Genomic DNA, 19,756 nt, shown 5'->3' with positions numbered 1-19,756 from the left:
TCAAATTCCCTCTTTGTGTTTATATCGTGACAAAAAGAGGAACTTTGACACTAAAAACACTGTAACATTGAAACATAGAAGATGAAGATTTGACTCATTTGGATGACTGAAGCTTCATATTAGCTTCAGCTCAACTTATAAATAATGTTTTTGTGTCCACCATCACTTCCATTGTAAGTGCATTATGAAGGGATCTTCTAATGGTCCATATGAACAGGAGGAATGATTACAGCAAGAAAAAACGTTTTCAATGTTAATTTAGGCTCCTGCCTGTTGTTTAAAGAAAGATGTTAAAAACTGTGAATCTGTCCTTTAATGAGGAGGTACAGACTGAACAGGACAGCGATGACCAACTGCAACTGGTAGAGAAGTGATCTCATCTCAGTATAATAATTAAGTATAATTAAGTATATATTTATTTATGGTGGACTTCCATAAGATGAGAATAAACCGTAAACCTTGGCATGGATATTTAGTCACATACTGTACATCAGTGTAGAAATAGCTGTGGTGCATCACAGTTCACTCATTACCTTTTGATTTAAAAGCCTCACCATCATAAGATCACAAGCCCATGTCATGGATGTTGAGTGATTAGAAGTCAGAATCAATCCAAGCTGTGACTTTAACATAAAATCAAAGATGAAGCAGTAGAGCTGAGATAACCCAACAGAACTACTCACACTCAGTCTGAACTCTAACCATCACTTCCAACATAAAACATCAGCAGTGAGGAGAGAGAGTTGTAGCAGGTCCAAGACAACAGATGTGAGGAGTAGAGGATGAACCAGGACGGACAAAGGACATGGAGCAGGAGTCACCTTTAATGAGAGACAGCTTACATTTATACAGTACTGTGCAAACATTTTAGGCACTAAAAGCAGAAACACTTTGTCTTTAAAACAGCAGCAGTCCTCTGTACACCTGCACACAGTTTTCAGGTACTCTGCAGCTGGAGAAGTTGTCACAGTCTCAGACAATCCCAGACTGACTCCATGATGTAGAGATCAGGACTCTGTGGAGGCCAAACTATCTGCTGCAGGACTCCTTGTTCTTCCTGTTGATGAAGATAGTTTTTATGACTCTGGCTGGATGTTTGGCCCGTTCTCATGCTACAGAAGACATTTGGGACCAATCAGATGTCTCAATGACAGTATTGCATCTTGGATGAGAATGTACACATCTAAGGTGCACATAGGTTTTGCACAGCACTTGCAAACCCTGTTATCACCTGATCAAACCTGACACCTGATCCAGAGCTAGTGAGTGGACCCTGAGTTAGGATTATTTGGATTTATCAAAAAGATCTATCTACTCACTCAGTTTGTAAATTAGGCTTTCTGATATGAATCTGTAGTCATATAATCGGAGTCTCTAAATGATATTCGAATTCTGATTATAAAATGATACTCTGGTAAGTTGTATTGTTAGTTTTTGATTGTTATCCATTAGAAGATGAAGTTTTGACAGGTTTATTCATTTTCTATCTTTCATTGATTTTAATCGTAGTTTATTATATATAATATATTATATATAAAATAGTTTTATAGATACAATTACAGATATGTTAAAATATCACCAAAAATATGGCATAATATGTATAGTTCTTTCATTATTAGTCATGGCAGAGTAGAACATGTTTATACACATCCAAGTGTAAAATATGCACATTCAATTTTTGTGGCTTTAACATCCTGTTATGCTCACATGAACTCTGTTTTGACAGCCTGTTTATTTTCAGTTAATTAACTGATAAGACTGATGAAGTAAATCATCTGCTCTTGTGACAGCCATCAGTTCATTTGCCATGTCATTTTTTTCTGCTTACAGATCTTTGCCAAGTGTCTCAAATGCACATCTGTATTTTCTCTAGGTTTGAACAAACTTCAGTGTGTTCAGGGGTTGACTGGAACTAAATGAAAGAGAAGACGTGTGGCAGCATTACCACTGAGCCAATGCACTGATTCTGTCCTACTTAGAAGAGAATGTTCTGTCTTCCTTTGGACTTTGGTCGGTGAAAACAAACTGTAGATATGTCATTTTTGGGGTTAGGGTTAAACCCTCCCCCGGTCTACCACATTTGGTTGAGTCCAGGGTTCCATCAGAACCAAGATGGCGGACTTAGCAGCGACGCGCTAAACTTCAGTTTACACTTTTAACGCGTACGCTTTTCTATCCCTTCTGATTCTGATCGGATTGTTTTCTTTTAAGAACGAATACTGGTAAGCCATCATCATTGACAGATTTAATTTTATGTGACATTGTCTCAAAGTGGAAGGCCGTTCTCTCTGCGGAGTCCTGTGAGCAGCTAGCTGATGGTGTTCCTGCTCCTGCTTCTCCCAGTCACTGCTCTGCGCTGTGTACTGGGAACCAGTGCTGCAGACTGGACATGGTGTGTAGTTATATGACAGCAGCATACTGGTGATAAGGCATGAATAGGAGAATGTTCTGGTTACAGGTTGAGGTTGTAGTATCAGCCAGAGCTACAGAGAGCTGCTGCTAGCTATGCTAACACTAGCGACTGGTGTAGTGAGACTAGTCTAGCTGTTAGCATCCTAGCAGGGATTCACGACGGACTGCTGCCTGGAGAAAGAAAGTTTTCCTTTATTTGTTTCATGCCGCTTTTCACATCTTCTTTTTCTTTACCATGTGATAGTTTGGTATGATGTTACCAAGAGGTACTTTAATGCTGCTACATTTCATTTAGTGTGTCTGTATGTGGTGAGTGGAATGGGAAATGCGAGGCAGTGTTTTGGTGTCGGAGGTTCCGCAGACAGGGGGCTGAGCCTGGAGCTGTGTCTGCGGCTCCAGGTGGGATGTTTGTCCGCTGGTTGCCCGCTGGTTGCCCGCTTCAGCCAGAGCCACTTATAGCATTCTGCCATCGGGAGCAGCTGCTTCTCAACACAGCGTTTTACAAGTTGTGTAGACCGCTGCAGCTCAGAGCTAATCGAGTTGAAACATCTGTCTGTGGTTTACACGCTGTGTAATGAACTGATGCGGTGTGTGTGTGCGTGTGTGCGCGTGTGCGTTTACCATAGTGAATTGTTGTGATTAGTGACTTGTTGAGTGAGGCCTATGATCCAAGCTTTGATCTGACGTGTTCATATTCTCCACCTTCAGGCAGCATTGTTTTTGATGGCGTAGTTTAATTACTGTTAAATTACAGATACAAGAAAATAAGTTTACCGTCACATAATGTCATTATCAATCAACAACAATCAATAATGTGATCATTTGTGCACATGGATCCATGATATTGTGAGTATTGACTGAACTCACACCACAGCACTGATAGAGAGCTGAAATGGAAAGTTGTGAAAGGTAACACTGTTTGTTTGGTCAGATGCTTTGTCTTGTTTACCCAGCCTTGGATTAAGTATTAACTCATTTAAATAGTAATATTGATCATGTGTTGTGTCTGTTTGGGATTAATCATGATGGAAAAGCTCTGTATCGTCACTGTTTCTTATCCTCCAAACAATCTGTGGATTCTGTTTATGCTGCTGTTCAAATTGAGCTGAATGCTACACAGGAGCTCTCTGATAGACTGACACACTACACATGTTTTCAACAGGAAGAGAAACAGAGAATACACGTGTGTGTGTGTGTGGGGGGGGGGGGGGGGGGGGTTAGAGGGCATGCATGTGTGTATATAGAAAGAAGGAACAAAGTTCAACTTAATTTGGAAAGTATGTGCATTTCCTCATCAAACTGCTAACTGCTGCTGGTGACACTAGCAGCTGCAGCTCCAACAGTAAGGTCTCCTCATGTTGCACCAGCTGTGAATGAAGCTGGGACAGTAACATGCATATCTATTTAGATTAGGTTTATTAGTACCAGTGATGTTATTTCGAGCTGGATACGACACAAATCTCATATCCTGATATAGGTTATTTCATATCCTCATTCAGCATATTTTAATTCAGGGAATAAATGGTTTGTCACAAGTGTAACACCATTTGTCCAAAAACACTCAGTATCCCTGGGACCCATTCAAATGACCACCTGTGTCCCCTGGGGGGCCCATCTGTCAACATCACTGCTATACATAGTGTTTAAAGGAAGAGAGAATGTGTAAGTTTAAGATACAGTAGGGAACACCTGGAGTTTGTATGGCAGTCAGAGAGAGTGACATCACATGTACACATCTATCCATCCTGTTGATATTTACATTCAGAGGGAGTACCAGCAGTTTAAAATATGAGACGTGTTTACTTAGTTTTTCTGCTTTAGCCTCTGACTGATGAAGTTACAGTGATGAGACCTGACCTCACTTTGGACTTCAGCTGTTCCAAATATATAAAAGTGGAATAACTGGAAGTGTAACAGTGTTTCTAGCTGGAATAGTAAAGTGCCGCCCAAATAAAAATACTAATAAAGAGAACAAAGAAAAAAGTGTGATTGCTGCATGATGTCATATCATTCTGTAGTACATACTGTAAAAACCATAAGTCGCACCACTGTATAAGAAGCAGTCTATCATGGGGGGAGGGGGGGGGGGTCATGCTGGGAAAAATGCTTTTCTATTAAAGACTGCTTTATTTAAAAGCACCAGTAGCTATTCATTTATAAACACATATGTTTATACTCCAGAACTTTCTCAGTTTACTTTTATTTGAAACACAATCAAAACACACAGATAACACCTGAAACAGTGTGTCAGGTTAATGGTCCAACAATGGTCCAATTTCTGTAACTGAACTGGACCAGTATATTAACTCTTAACACTTGGTTAAGGCGAGTTTCAATTAAAGCTTTAAAAAGAACGCAGTAGCTTTACATATTTAATACAGTGTGCAGCTGTGTGCTTACTCAAGACACAAAAACTCTTCATCTGAGCTGTCGCTGTGCGCAAATACACTACTGCACCTGAGTCACTGTAAGGTGCTTTTCTGCTTTTCTTTTTATTTCTCCATACTGCATACAGTAGCATCATCAGGATCCATTTCAGTGTGCTGTTTACAGGACATTATAGTTCATAAGTGTGAATGTTCACATTGTTATTATTGCTGTATAGGACACACAGGTGTATAAGACGCACCCCAAAAAAGTATCAAAGGTGCTGGTTTTTCTGGTACTTCAGTACTGATGGTCATAGCTGAGGACTTGCAGGTGGACAGTGACCTCATGAAGTCTACATAATGCTGAGTCATGTGTTCAGGTGTTGGCCCTTTATAGTGACATCTGTCTCATTCTCACACACACACACACACACACACACCTCCTGTATAACAGAGGTATAGATTAAACACAGCCTGCCTCCCTGTTCTTGAGGGTTTCCTGGATGTTAGGTGTGTATGTCTCAGCTTTTTCCTCTTTGGGTGTCTGACAAATGTCAGCATGCAGAACACATGAGTCTGTTATATGATGTCTTCCACAGTCAGGTGGTGGCTGCAGTCCATCGCTTGTAAAGTCACACCTGTTTGCTTTTATCCAATCAGTGAGTTGCTACTTTGGTGCATTTTCTCTTTGGTTTGGTTTCCAGTGTTTAACCCCCACCAGACCAAACAAGCTCTATTTTAAAATGTGAAAATAACAGCAAATATCCAGTCATGCAGAAATGTGCAGCACTTAGTCAACCCTTTGTGTGTCGCCTGGGAAACCCTTGCTAGTGTTGTTCCTTTGAGGTATAGCTCAGTGCCTAGCAAGTGTGCAGTCAAGAGAGCGTGTGTGAGTGACAGTTTCTCTGGGATCCCACTGGGTGCATGTACACGGTTTTGTTGTGCCCTCCACCTGGCGTCCTACCCCACAGGGATTGTTTGAGAAGCACAGTATATTGACTCTGTGCAAGCCATCCACCTTTTATTCATGTTGGCAGATGGGCTGCTGCTCTTGGGAACTCACATGATGTGATATACATAATCCAACCCAGTGGCTCGGCCCATTAGCCAAACTAAGATATACAAGCACAGTAGCACATTTAAATGTCTTCTCCCTTTTAAAAAGGTCTCTGTCCTGTTGTTAAAGTCTGTAGCTGAGTGTTACTACTATGTTCATATGAACCACAGCAACAGGCTAAACACTGAGTAAACACTGTTAAATAACCAAACTAAAGAAGCAGGTGTGGAAGCACTCGCAGCTCTATTATGTTCATCAGTATGAATATCATCTAACATGAGAGCTGACAACTAAACTCACTACAGTGCAGAGTCGCAACAAAATAAATGACACAGCAAAATATGAAACTATAGATGGTTTTATTTGTCACATGATACTAGGGCTGGGCAATATGGACAAAATCAAATATCACAATATTTTAGACCAAATATCTCGATATCCATATTGCAACAATATTGTAGAGATGATTATTGATGATTTTTGATAAATAATCATCAGTAATGTGGTTATAAAGACAAAATGGGTAAAAAGTAAATGACAGAACAGCTAGAAATAGTCTGGTTAGTTCAGAAAATTATGTATTTTACTTTAATGCAGCTTTAAAAGCAGGAAAAGACAACTCTGATGACATATATTACGATATGCAAAATCTAAGACGATATCTAGTCTCATATCACGATATGGATATAATATCAATATGTTGCCCAGCCCTACATGATACATATTGTCCTATCAAACAGCCTTATTTGTGTGTGTGTGTGTGTGTGTGTGTGTGTGTGTGTGTGTGTGTGTGTGTGTGTGTGTGTGTGTGTGTGTGTGTGTGTGTGTGTGTGTGTGTGTGTGTGTGTGTGTGTGTGTGTACATGGCCACTTTGTAATCTGAAAATGTATTAAAATGTAATAAAGTGACATATGAACAGTGGTACAGCGGTTAGCCTGCAGTAGCACAGTGTGATGATGACACACAGTGTATTCTGGGATGCTTGCTTATGCTGAGGCTTTATGAAGTGATTGTGGTTTCATCTAAACTGGGTTAGAAGAACAATAGATGCTAACCTGAAGAGGCTCACACCCTGAACAGGAAGTACACTGATATATTTCACTGAGGAGGTGTGTGATTCTATATGAAGGAGATACTGTCCTGGATCATCAGGTCACACTAACACAATGGAACATAACAATGAACACACACCTTTTTTTCCATCCTAATAATTGATTTGGTGCTGGAATTGATGTGAGTGAGGCTCTGAAGTGGCACATTGAGAAAGAGGTGCTTATTAAAAGCTGATTTCCCTTTGTGGCATTCTCCTCTGACAACCAACTTGTTCTATTCAGTTGTTGAGTGGAGACCTAATTATAGCTGTGTGCTCAGGCCCTTCTGTCTGAAGAGCATATTAGTTATGTCTGAGATAACACTTCATAATTAAGAGGAAGGCTGTGTGTGTGTGTGTGTGTGTGTGTGTGTGTGTGTGTCTGTGTGTGTCTGTGTGTGTGTGTTACACAATTAGAATTAGATGTACTGATCCCATTCTAATACTAATCTGGATATCTACTGTTAACAGTCTTTTTTTCTCATTATTACAAGCAGAAAAGGTGCAGGAAGCGTATTGTATTAGTGAGGATTCTTCTTCTTCTACCCTAAAAGTATGTGGGTCTCAATAACTGTAACAGCTACAGCTCCCAAACCTGGCAGATGATAGGTTGGTCTACAGATGGTGGCACTATAATAATGAACTTTACATTCTCGAGTCTAAACAAAATAATTGTATTCCTGGAATCTGTGCATCCAGATGAATGTATCCATATAAGCCATGTCTATCCAAGTCTGCTTTTTGCTTCTTGTCCTACACATTTAAAAAAAATCTGTGTCATATTTGGCACATAGCATATCTGGGCCAAGCTGGGAAAGAGTATTTTTTCATATGGGGCGGCTGTGACTCAGGAAGTAGAGCGGGTCGTCCACTAATCGGAAGATCGGCAGTTGGATTCCCGGCTCCTCTAGTTCACATGTGGATGTGTCTTTGGGCAAGACACTTCACCCCAAATTGCTCCCAATGGCTGCTTTAATGGTGTATGAATGTGTGTGAATGGGTGAATGTAACATGTAGTAGAAAAGTGCTATATAAGTACAGTCCATTTACCAGTATCATTCATATTTGTGTTATTTCATGTGATTTTGACCATAGACTGTATAAAAGAAATGGACGTAACATCTGTGACATCACCCATTGGTTTGTGTACTGCTGCTCGGAAGCCAATAGTTTCGCATCTGGGCAGAAAATTTCAGCTGGGAAAAATAAAAACACGGATTCTACTTATATGGGCATGAGGCGGGGCAATGGGCGGAGCGGGGTTGTGATTGGTTGTGAGGGCTGGATCTCGAGGACATTGGGTAATCAACCTGTCAATCACGACGTAGCCACGCCCCAATGCATACCCTGCTTTATCGTCAAATATAAAATCAGGGAGGCCAAAATTTCACAAATGAACATCATACTGCATTGAAGAAGGCTTTAAACTAGCGATTGAGACCATAAACACATTTTAAAAACGTTTACTGAGGTTAGAAATCAAGTGAGAAGTTGGTGAATTCTCCATTGACTTGTATTGAGACAAAAGTCCTTTTGAACACAACACGGTCACCCCCTGGTGGCCTTTTGATAGAATGCAGTTCTAAGTTACTTCCACATTGGCCTCACTTCAGAGGATCAGAACTCCTCACCTGGTTTTGACATCATACATTTTTTTTTACAAAAAACCCCAACAATGAATCAATAAATCAAAATTGGCTCAAACTATTGTAACCAAACTTGATGTATGTGTTCAGATACTAGGAACAACATGAATGATGCATGTTTCATGATGAAGTTTGAAAGATAAGATATTTTCACGATGGGAAATATTTAGCTTGAGTAATAGAGAGGTGTTCTTCCAACTGTTCATCTGACTACATGACTATGAGGAAGCAGCTCTAATATGTAGGAGACTCTTAACCTGTGTGAAGTTTCCAGGAGATGAAGCTATCATCTATGAGAGGAAACATGTTTAATGAAAGCAAGAAAAAGCATATCAGAAGATGATTGATTAAGGCTGGAGATACAGTGTGACATTACAGAACCAATCATTGTCCTCTCCTGTTAGGAAGAGGAGATAACAGGAGGAGGAGCTCAGTGGGAATCAGACAGTTTATAGAGAAACACCACAGCACACAGTTTGCAACATTAGTCTGAGCAGTTTATGCAACATATCGCAATACTCTAGAAATGTAATGCCATGTGGTTTCAGCTCTAGCATTTCTCATTAATTATACAGAGTATGGCAGCTCACCATAGTGTCATTTGTGCCACTCATTGTAGTTTAGTTATTTGAAGAAACAAAATGTGAATTTGCTGAAAAATATCAAAATGTAACAGTATTTATATGTTCATAAGTAATGAACTAGTTGAACTTAGATAATCACTTCTGCTTTCTTTGTTTCACAGCTGAAATATGAGCATTAGTCTTTTCTGATGGTTTGTTGGGCTTTGTGGTTGTGTAATCATCATTCACATCTATACAACCAGTTGTTGTCTATCTGTCTATCTGTCTGTCTGTCTGTCTGTCTGTCTGTCTGTCTGTCTGTCACAGGAACGTCCATCTGTCTGTTATTCACACCGTTGATCCGATTTATTTCAAATGTGACAGGTGTCTTACTACGGACACGAGTAAGTGCAGTGCAGTGACGTCGTTTGGATAAGAAATGTAAAAGATATAGATAGATATATGGGTAAAAGAAGCACACATTAGCTGTTAGCGCTATAGCTGCTGGCCACTCCCCCTCTCACACAGCACACTGAGCACAGCACAGGACCAGAGTTAAGCTGCGTTCACACCAAAAGCATCTGACACGATCATAAATATCAATTTTTAGATCAATGCTTCATTTGTGCTTGCGGATGTGATGTCGTGAGAAACTCGTTGCTGATTGGATGTCGTGGCGCGATGTTGCCTGAAAAGTTCAATTTTTCCAACTTTATTGGCGCCTGATATGAAATCGCGTGATATCTCACCATTTACATACATTTTCTATGTATGACTTGCTGCTCAATTCGCATCAGATGCTTTTGGTGTGAACGCCCCTTTAGAGAGGAGATAAGGCAGCGGAGATTTGACAGCTAAAATGTGAAATACCCTTCAGACCCTCAAAATAAATGGATGAAAGTGAAAACACTTGGAATAGCCCAGACTACTTTGTAGTAAAAACACACAAAAACAGATTTTGCACAGGCGCTGCACTCGTATTACTAGTATTACTAAATTGTTAAGAACACTTTTTTTAATAGACATAACCTCTTAATGTTGTTCTCAGAGTGCACTACAATGATGTAAAATGTACAAAATGTTGTTCCAGTGCAGCGAGACCCTCCTAGAGAATCACACTAAGGTCTAACCATCATAGTCTCTCAACACAGCATGATGGGCTTCCTAATAACTGAAACGATATGGACAACAGTTACTGAGGTCAACAACCATAACCGTTTAACATGATGAGAAAACATCATGTTAATAGATGTGTTGTGTTCTGTGGGAAACACTGAGCTGTGTTAAAGTACACCTGCATACTATTTGAATGAACTTAGCCTACATTTAGCCTGTGTGAGTAGCTTTGTTTACAGTGTATGAAGACCTCTATATCTACGTGTCATAGTTGTACTGAGTGGCTCAGAGAATGTTAGAATAGCTTCATCACACTGTCTCCTGCTTCATGAATGAGTCTCATGTCCTGCTGTGTGTGTGTGTGTGTGTGTGTGTGTGTGTGTGTGTGTGTGTGTGCGTGTGTGTGTGTATGTGTGTGTATGTGTGCGTGTGTGTGTGTGTGTGTGTGTGTGTGTGTGTGTTTAGTAGTAGTAGTTACACAGCACATTACATACACAGATAGAACACAATCAGCACCTATTTTCAACACACTGCTCTAGCTGAAGGTGATTGTACAGTTGTATATTTGGTTAGATCTGCACTGTAAACAATCAAATAGCTTCTTGTTGCTATGGATGAGCTTTTCTCTATCAGCTGCTGTGCCAAGTAGAGATAGTAGAACAGTGTGTGAGTGTAGTCTCAGTATGTGCTTCTCATATAGCTGCTGGTAGTGTTAACCGATGGATAAGACACGCTGGCAGTAAACACATGCTGACGTGCTGATAACTGAGCTATAATCACAGCTTAACAAGATATTGAGGGCTGAATATGATAACAATAAGTGTGACAGCTGGTAGATCTACAGCTCAAACACAGCTACACGGTCTGAGTGTTCGTCTGCTGTCAAACACAAGACAAACTGCGTCACACACAATGTAGCTATGAGACCACACCTCCCACCCCCACCCCCCCAATCCACTCCTTTGTTGCATTTTTAAATATGTTTGGAGGGAATTAGAGTGTGTACTTATCCTTTATAGCAGGGATGTCAAACATGCGGCCCGTGGGCCAGAACTGGCCCACCAAGGCGTTTAATCCGGCCCACTTTTACCCTCCTGTCATCTGTCCTTCTTTCCTTCCTCCCTTTCTTACTTCTTTCCTTCTTTGTTTCCTTCCATCCTACTTTCCTTCCTTCCACCTTTCCTTCATTTTCTTTTCCTTTCTTCCTTTCCTTCCTTGCTTCTTTGCTTTCTTGTCTTCTTTCCTTCTTTGTTTCCTTCCCTCCATCCTTCCTTCCTTCCATCTTTCCTTCATCTTCTTTTCCTTTCTTCCTTTCCTTCCTTCCTTTCCTTCCTTCCTTCCTTCCTTCCTTCCTTCCTTCCTTCCTTCCTTGCTTCCTTCCTTTCTTGTCTTCTTTTCCTTTCTTCCTTTCCTTCCTAATCCCTTTTCCTTCCTTCCTTCCTTCCTTCCTTCCTTCCTTCCTTCCTTCCTTCCTTCCTTCCTTCCTTCCTTCCTTTTGTCTTTCCTTCCTATCACTTTTCCCTTCTTTCCATCCTTGTTTCCTTCCTCCCTTTTATCTTTTTATTGGTCCGGCCCACATGAGATCCAATTTGGCTGTATGTGGCCCTTTAATGAAAATGAGTTTGACACCCCATGCTTCATAGATATATAAATGATATCTGTTCTGTGCTGTGCATTAACAGCAGAGCTTTCTGCCTCAGCACAATGACTCTGCTCCTAAATTTAGTACAGTTTGTTTGCAATCTCTTATCCATCTGCCAAGCCTGACAGGCCACATCTCTATTCTGTCTGTGGCTGCCCACCAGTGTCTACAGCATCTGTCTCCATTACACTGAAAACAAGCCTCTAACATTCTGCAGTGTCCAATTACAATTCCAAGTGTCCAGTTACTGCTGAAGCCTTTAACTGTGTGTGATGTGTGTTAAAGGAGTGTATCTCACTCACAGCTGTTTCTATATTAATGTGAACCTACTGAAATGAGAGCTGATTGGACAGAAACAGCTGGAACCACTGGCTCTGAAGTTATGACTATTAATTAAAACCCCTTCCCAACACTAATGCACCTCTCTGCCAATCAGAGTGCAGAGTTCTCAGTTGGTGTAGGATAACCAGTTGGTGCATGTATAACATGTTTTTTTAGGTGCAGCTGTGTGACCACAGCCTAATGCTAGCTGAATAGGGAAGGTGGTGTAATGGATGAGGTGGGTGAGTATGAGCTCAGTGCAGATAGTCAGCAGTAACTTGCAGACTGTTAGTGTGTTTCTACAGGAACTGTGCTTTCAGGGCATTATGGGGGGTTCCAGTGGAAAGTGTGTAGCTACAGGGTGAAGTTACAACATGTGTTAGAACGTGTTGAGACACGACAGGTAGGCCGTAATGAATACTTTGTGCTTCTCCACCCTTTCCTTCCCCAGCATTACTGTCCTGGTTTCTCTCACAGATACTTGCTTTGAGAAGGTGTTTTTATATATAAATATATACACTTCATACCTCCTTTACATCTGTTGTTTTTTGTAGCATTAAAATGTTTCCTCTAGTTTGATGTAACTGCTGCTTGTGTTGTGAGGTTGCAGTTATATCTGGAGCTAAAGCTGTGTTCTGTTTGAAATGGTACAGTGATTACTTTAAATATTGTTTCTCATTGGATCTCATATTTTCTCATAGTAGGGTTCTAGTTATAGTAAATGTTTCATCATCAGTGATGACTGCCGTTTTAGTTTACAGACTGTTTGAGGAATGTGCTAACTCAACCTGTGAATCACCATTCCAGCTGCAAATAGCAGGATAACACAGATATGTGTGTCCAGAGGAGCTGAAACAGCAGCTTTACATTGTTGAAGATTTTTCTCTTCTTATCTTAAAAGACCAGGAGTGAAACTGAAGCTGCTGCTGTTGTTGTTGTTGTCTGTATGTTTTAATGACATTATCTAGTTTTGTGTAATAAACTGTAAATGGTGCAAAAGTGAAATTTTATGAGAACATGATTGAATGGGGAAAAACACCCACATTGAGCTGTATATAGGCAACACTCATTTCTGCCTCTACTTTTTCTCACAGATTTGCGAAATATGCCAAACCCATTAGTCTCTGGCTTTTCCATCTAGAGTGACAATAATGGTGTGAAAAGATTCTCTGGAGAGTGAAAGCAAATAACGATCACAATAACTTGGCTTTATGAAATTCAGTACGGGGTTCAGAATCCTACTGAAAATACCTCCTTTACCATCATTATAAAATCTAACCCTAACCCTCTCCATTTCTCTCAGTCACAAATCAGACAGTATGTACAGTACACAATCTATTTCCCACACTCGTCAGATTAACTGTTTTCAAATAAAACGGTCATTTATTTCTAACCCTGTCAGTCAAAAATAAGGAGCTTGTCATTTCCAGGACGGCTGTAATAGGATCAGTTTCACAGAGCTTCTCAAAGCTTTGGAGAAACAATGAAAGACATACAAGTACATAGATTTAATTCTATTACCTAGAAGTAATACAGCTGGAAAAAAAACCTGTGGAATGTTTCCCTGGAATAATGGTGTGTGTGTAACTTTTTAAGCTGTATCAGAGAATGTGTGACAGTGACTGAACCATCATGTACAGGAGGTGATAGACCCCCAAACTACTAGTTTAGTGGCAGAGCAGTCGTGGACAGTGTCGTCATAGACTCATGTAGTAAGGTGGTTGTCAGTATTGATGTAGTTCTTATACTAATAATAATAATATTAATAAGTACAGTACAGATAAAAACACAGCCAGTGTAACAGTTTGAAAGTGTGTGTGTGTGTGTGGGGTGGGGGGGCTGTCCAGTGTTTTATTAGGGACCACATACAAGACAACATTACAAGAGTCCAGACGTGAGGTGATGAATGCATGTACACTAAGCTGAAATAAAATGAGTGCACAGCAATCAGGTTAATACATTATTTATATATTAAGACTGTGTAAAGTGAATTCAGACATTTTCTTCTAAACACATTAAATAGGTCATAAATGTATTTCTAAAAAAGGTGTAAAAAGCATTTCAACCATTTAGATTTGAATTGTGGAGCTAGGCTTCACAAACTGTGTTTCAAGATTTCTGTGTTCAGGATTTAGTGGGCGGGTCTGAAAATCATTAGCATAAACCCACCCCTGCTGCTGTAGAGGTATAAATACATTCAGTTACTACTACTACAACTACAGTCTACAGTTAGCCAGTTAGCTGAGTTAGCAGCAGAAAGCTCTCAGACTTAGCATCCATGTTTCTGGTAGAGGTGGTGACTTTGATTGACAGGTGACATTTGGTAAGGGGCGGGGTTTCAGTGAACTTGGCGGGCACTCCCACAACGTTTGGGAGCAGAGAAAGAGGCTGAGTTTTACACAACTTTGAAGCCTAATTTCATATATTTGGTGATTTTTTTAACCATTCAAATTTGGCAGGGTGGTAAACAACATACTTTTCTGTGGTATGTCAAACTCAGAAAACATATTTATTCTTACTTTACACAGACTTTGTATTCATAATATTTATTACAACACATAAGGGTACAGCTTATGGATGAGAGATGGACCATTCAGTCTCTATTCTCACACTACAGATCAATGTTTGTAATGTAACAAAATAACACAACATAATAATGTGGAAGCATGATGTGCTTCATAATAACTGAACCTATGTGTCAGTGTTAGTGCGGTGCCTGTGACTGAGGTCAACAAGCATTTAACATCATGAGGAAACATCATGTTAATAGTAGTATTGTGTTAGTGGCTGTATTCATTTGTATAACAGGTTTGAATCTCGTCCTTTAGTTTACATTTGGATGACAGATGGTTCCTTTAGTAATATTTACAGAACAGTAATTCATCTACATACAGCTGTAATTCAGACCATTAACATTACATCCTGCTTCCTCTTCTGTCTGCTCACTCTTGATTCATTCACTCCCTCTCTGGAAATCTACACAGCTCCTTTTCAAAAGTCTGAGTGAGCATGAAGGACAGCTACTTGTATGGTACTCATTGTAGTCATTTTGGACAAATAAAACACAGTGGGAATGTATCAGTGTTCAAGCTATCAAGCTACATTAACATCACTGTGGTTGATTTATTTTCTGTTATATTGATATGATATATTTCTATTTAGGAAAATATCAGCTTTACAGTACTTTTACTTTAATACTTTTATACTATTTTTGGAACACGGCAGACATTCTCCCATTTTGTAATTTGCAATATTTAATTTTGTGATATTTAATTAATTTATTTTATTAGGGCCCGAGCGCTGATTTTATGTTTACTTTTGTGATGGTAAAGGTGACATTTTATGTTTTGGCCTTTTGAGTTGCATTCAAAATAAAATGAAGTATGAAATGGCAACCACTTGATTTTTTTGGAAATTAGTAGTTTAGATTAGTGGTTAGAAAATGAGTCATTAGTGGCTCCACTACTGTAATGTAAAGCAGCATCACCACATCAACTGGACAGTCTTGTCTTGACAGTGGTCGTCTGACGTGTAATCTGATGCTGCACATATCAGTTAGTGTCATGAATGATCCTCTGAACTCTCATTCATCTGTCTTTTAACCTGCCAGCCAGCTTCATTCCAATATGTCCAAATTCTCTGCTTCCAGCTTCTTCCATGTGAATATCTTTGGTCTCTTTAGTCCTCTGTGATATTAAACTGAATATTTTTGGGTTGTGGTCAAATCATCATTTTTGTCTTTAGGAAACAGCCATCACCATTTTTTTGACATTTAATGGAGCGCTAATCAACTCATCAGTTCATTGAGAAAATACTAGAGAGATGAATGGATAATGAAATGATTGGTAGAGTGAGTATGTCCATGCCACACAGCTGATGAGCAGCATGCAGTATGTAGATGAGTGTTAATCAGTGTTGAGCTGGAGGACAGTAACAGAGAGGATGTGTTTTTCTGCAGGATGATGAAGTGCAGCACTGATTGTCTTTGCTTAAAATAAGACATCAAAGTGAGGAGAGTGAAGGAAACTAAACAATGGTGGCATTGACGTCATGTTTTGATGCGATGCCACATCCTCCCTACCAGAATGGCACGACTCAGAGCTGCAGTAGAAAGATGAAAACCAGTCACTATGTTGGATGTGGCTTCTGGAATCAACAACAGTCTGGATGACTTACTGATGCTAAGACTTTAAAGGACATTCTGCTAGTTTTAGTTAACATTACACAAATAAACTAGTTTGTACTATGAGTCATCCAGCAGTTGATCAGACTGTGGATGTACTGGTAGGACTGGACCATATGGACATGATATACAATATATAGCTCTAAACTACTGTTAGAATACAATTAAATAAGGCACTTTTATAATAAAGTACTGTTATAATACAGTAATTAGAGTAGTGTTATTATATATATATATATATATATATATATATATATATATATTTCACTATATATGTATATATACATATACATGTTATAATACAGTAATTAAAGTAGTGTTATTACAGAGTATATATATATATGCATCTGTGTTGTGTTGGTCATATGTGAAGCAGAGAAAAGGCCAGTGTGTGCTGTTACGAGAAGTAAGACTTGTGATCTTTTCTGTCCCAGTGACTCCTGCACTATCACATGGATTTGCATATTGAACTCTGCAGTTTGAACAGTGTCTAGTGTTGCAACATAAGGTGAACTGAAAGCAGAAGCTAATCTTGCTGCCATTTGAACTATTGCAGCTGTTAAATTAGGCAGTGTTGCTCTTAAAACAACAAAACCATATCCTTCCCTTCTTCTTTATGCTTCCCTTTTTAATTGCATGTTTTTCTGTTTTAAACAGTAAGATGAAGTGGTTAAATGAAGACAAAGTGCTACAGAGGCAGCAACAAACCATGAGGAAACATGTCTGTGACAGATTTACACTTTGCTGTGACTCAAATAACTAGTGGTGTCAAAAACATCACAATAAATGCAGATGAATCACTGATCACATGACACTCTGTTACTGTATATATACTTAAAGAACAGACACCATCCAAACTGGCAAACCACTCTGACTGTTTTAAGTGCTGATGAATATAATGTAGTATACAGTATATTATACATGTAATAATAAGCTGCCAACATTTCACTCCCCCTAAAACAGCCCACACAGCTGTTCTGAGTGAGTGAAGCAAACATCACTAAGTATATACACACACCTCAGTGAGATAAGCTCTGTGTTTCCACCATGAACATTTATAATACGCTCTGTAAACTGTGATAAGAGTTTCTATATAAAAGTTTATTCACAATCTTTGAAACAGTAGTTGGTGTAGTAGATGTGCACATCTGCAGGTGCTGGACCAAATAACTCAATCTGTAACAGCAGAAAAAAAGTCCACACACTGCAGCTCTCAATGCACATATCATTTAATAGGATATGACAAGTGACGTTTCAAGCCTTCTGCTCTTCTTCAGTACCAATTATATTGGTATAATATGATAATTATAATGGTAAAAGCTAGAAAGCAGACATAGATTTAAAGACTGTGTAAAGTGAATTCAGACATTTTCTTCTAAACACCTTAAATAGGTCATAAATGTATTAATAAAAAAAGGTGTAAAAAGCAGTCGGCTTGACTCAACTCAACACGGTTCCAGGAAGGACCTTTTCCATTACAAAAAAGTACCTACTCAACGTGAGCGGGGTCATCATAGCACGGCTCCACGAAACTGCCGTGACTTTGTTTTGTACGCGACACAAACACATAAACAATGGAGGCGATGGTGTACTTGCTGCTGTATGTGTCTTTCTGTCACACACAAAGCAAGAGAAGAGAAACATATGGCTGTTATGCTGTTGCCGGTATTTAAAAATGCCGAGTTTGATTCTTGTGTGGGACGGCTCATGACTCTTCCAGTGAAGACTCTGACCAATCAGCAGACCTCAGCAGAGCAGGTACTAAAAAAGTACCAGGTACCAGGTACTATCCCTAGTGGAAACGCATAAAAACCCGGGTCGAGTCGAGTCGTGCTGGAACTGTGTAGTGGAAAAGCGCCAGTTAGATTTGAATTGTGGAGCTAGGCTTCACAAACTGTGTTTCAAGATTTCTGTATTCAGGATTTAGTGGGCGGGTCTGAAAATCACCACCGCGTTAGTATAAACCCGCCCCTGCTGCTGTAGAGGTATAAATACATTCAGCTACTACAGTTAGCCAGTTAACTGAGCTAGTCACCGTGTTAGCCGCCGAGCTAGCCGCAGAAAGTAGAGGTGGTGACTTTGATTGACAGGTGACACTTGGTAGGGGGCGGGGTTTCAGTGAACTCGGCGGGCACTCCCACAGTGTTTGGGAACAGAGAAAAAGGCTGAGTTTTACACAACTTTGAAGCTTAATTTCATATATTTGGTGATTTTTTTTAATCATTCAAATTTGGCAGGGTGGTTAACAACACACTTTTCTGTGGTATGTCAAACTCAGAACACATATTTATTCTTACTTTACACTGACTTTAAACTAATATTAATATGTCATTTATAATAACTTAAACTCCAGGCAGTAATCACTTAAACAGCCAGATTCTGTTGACATTTGAGGGACCAAATATATTGTATAATGTAATAAAAATATCTAGTGATCATGTTTAGGTGATACTGAGAACATGTGTGAAATCATCAGTTGTCTGCTTTTATCAAAGTAGAAAAATAAAGAAGCAACTGTTGGATGTTGATATGTAGAAGCATCATATTATAATATATTGTAAGGTGTGTCTAGTGGACATTGAGATGATACTCAAGCTTCCAGACAATGACAGTGTTTGGGGGTATTTGATTGATTGACAGGTGTCTTGGCCTATCACAACCAGCCATGGTGGTTGGATTTCAACATGTGATTCTATATTAAAGTTGCAGACAGAGCTCCTCAGTCTCATCAAAGGTCTAAAGTGAGAGGTGTGTTACTCCTTTCATTACTGCACTCTGACCGTTACTTTGACCCAACTTTTGAATCTTTGTGCAGAAATGTGTGAGTGAAGCTTGTCTAAAGTAGAATAGAGGCGTATCCATAGTCAGAGTTTCACAGTACATATGCTAATGTTCTCACCAAACTGATGTGTTAGCAGTTATTATCTGCTCTGCCTTCTGTGATAAGTGATACTGGTGAGGAAAATCAAACAACTCCCAGCAGACCATGACTAATTGAGGAAAAAACAAATATTCTTAATTTCCTGTGTTTCTCCTGGCTGGTTCTTCAGTATTTCATGTCCACTATTAACTTTAATCACAGTCTTTTCCTTGTTTTCACTTTTCTTTTTACAGATGTTCCCAGAAATGTTGAGTCCAAGGCATTTTACCCGTGGAAGGAAAGCCAGTCCATACAAGTCAGTACACTTTACCCTTTATCTGAATGTAGATAAACTGGGTACACATACAGGTCCAAAGGCTACAATGAGACACTAATGGACTAATGTTAACATTGTAATCCCTATGGTAAAACACAGCAGAACATAAGTATTAGCTACACAGTCAGTGTTAGGTCACATTGTCAGACAGGTGTGAGGA

General features: G+C 39.5%; 1 protein-coding gene across 5 annotated transcripts in view; it reads left to right on the top strand.

Annotated features, from left to right (window-relative positions):
* The first annotated feature begins 2,071 nt into the window (after positions 1-2,071).
* ndst2a (N-deacetylase/N-sulfotransferase (heparan glucosaminyl) 2a) overlaps positions 2,072-19,756 on the top strand; it is a 43,303-nt gene continuing 25,618 nt past the window's right edge. The window contains exons 1-2 of one of the 5 annotated variants that reach the window (XM_053333290.1): positions 2,072-2,222; positions 19,514-19,575. The gene's annotated coding sequence lies outside the window, so the exon portion shown is untranslated. Of the gene's footprint in view, positions 2,223-2,312; positions 2,393-16,316; positions 16,341-19,191; positions 19,221-19,513; positions 19,576-19,756 lie in introns of those variants that run through there. The other 4 variants (XM_053333293.1, XM_053333294.1, XM_053333292.1 and 1 more) reach the window with 4 other exon arrangements.

The sequence above is a fragment of the Scomber japonicus genome, chromosome 14, assembly GCF_027409825.1.
Source record: "Scomber japonicus isolate fScoJap1 chromosome 14, fScoJap1.pri, whole genome shotgun sequence".
Classification (NCBI taxonomy): domain Eukaryota; kingdom Metazoa; phylum Chordata; class Actinopteri; order Scombriformes; family Scombridae; genus Scomber; species Scomber japonicus.
The sequence above is the reverse complement of the archived record's forward strand: the minus strand, read 5'-3'. Positions and strand labels throughout refer to the sequence as shown.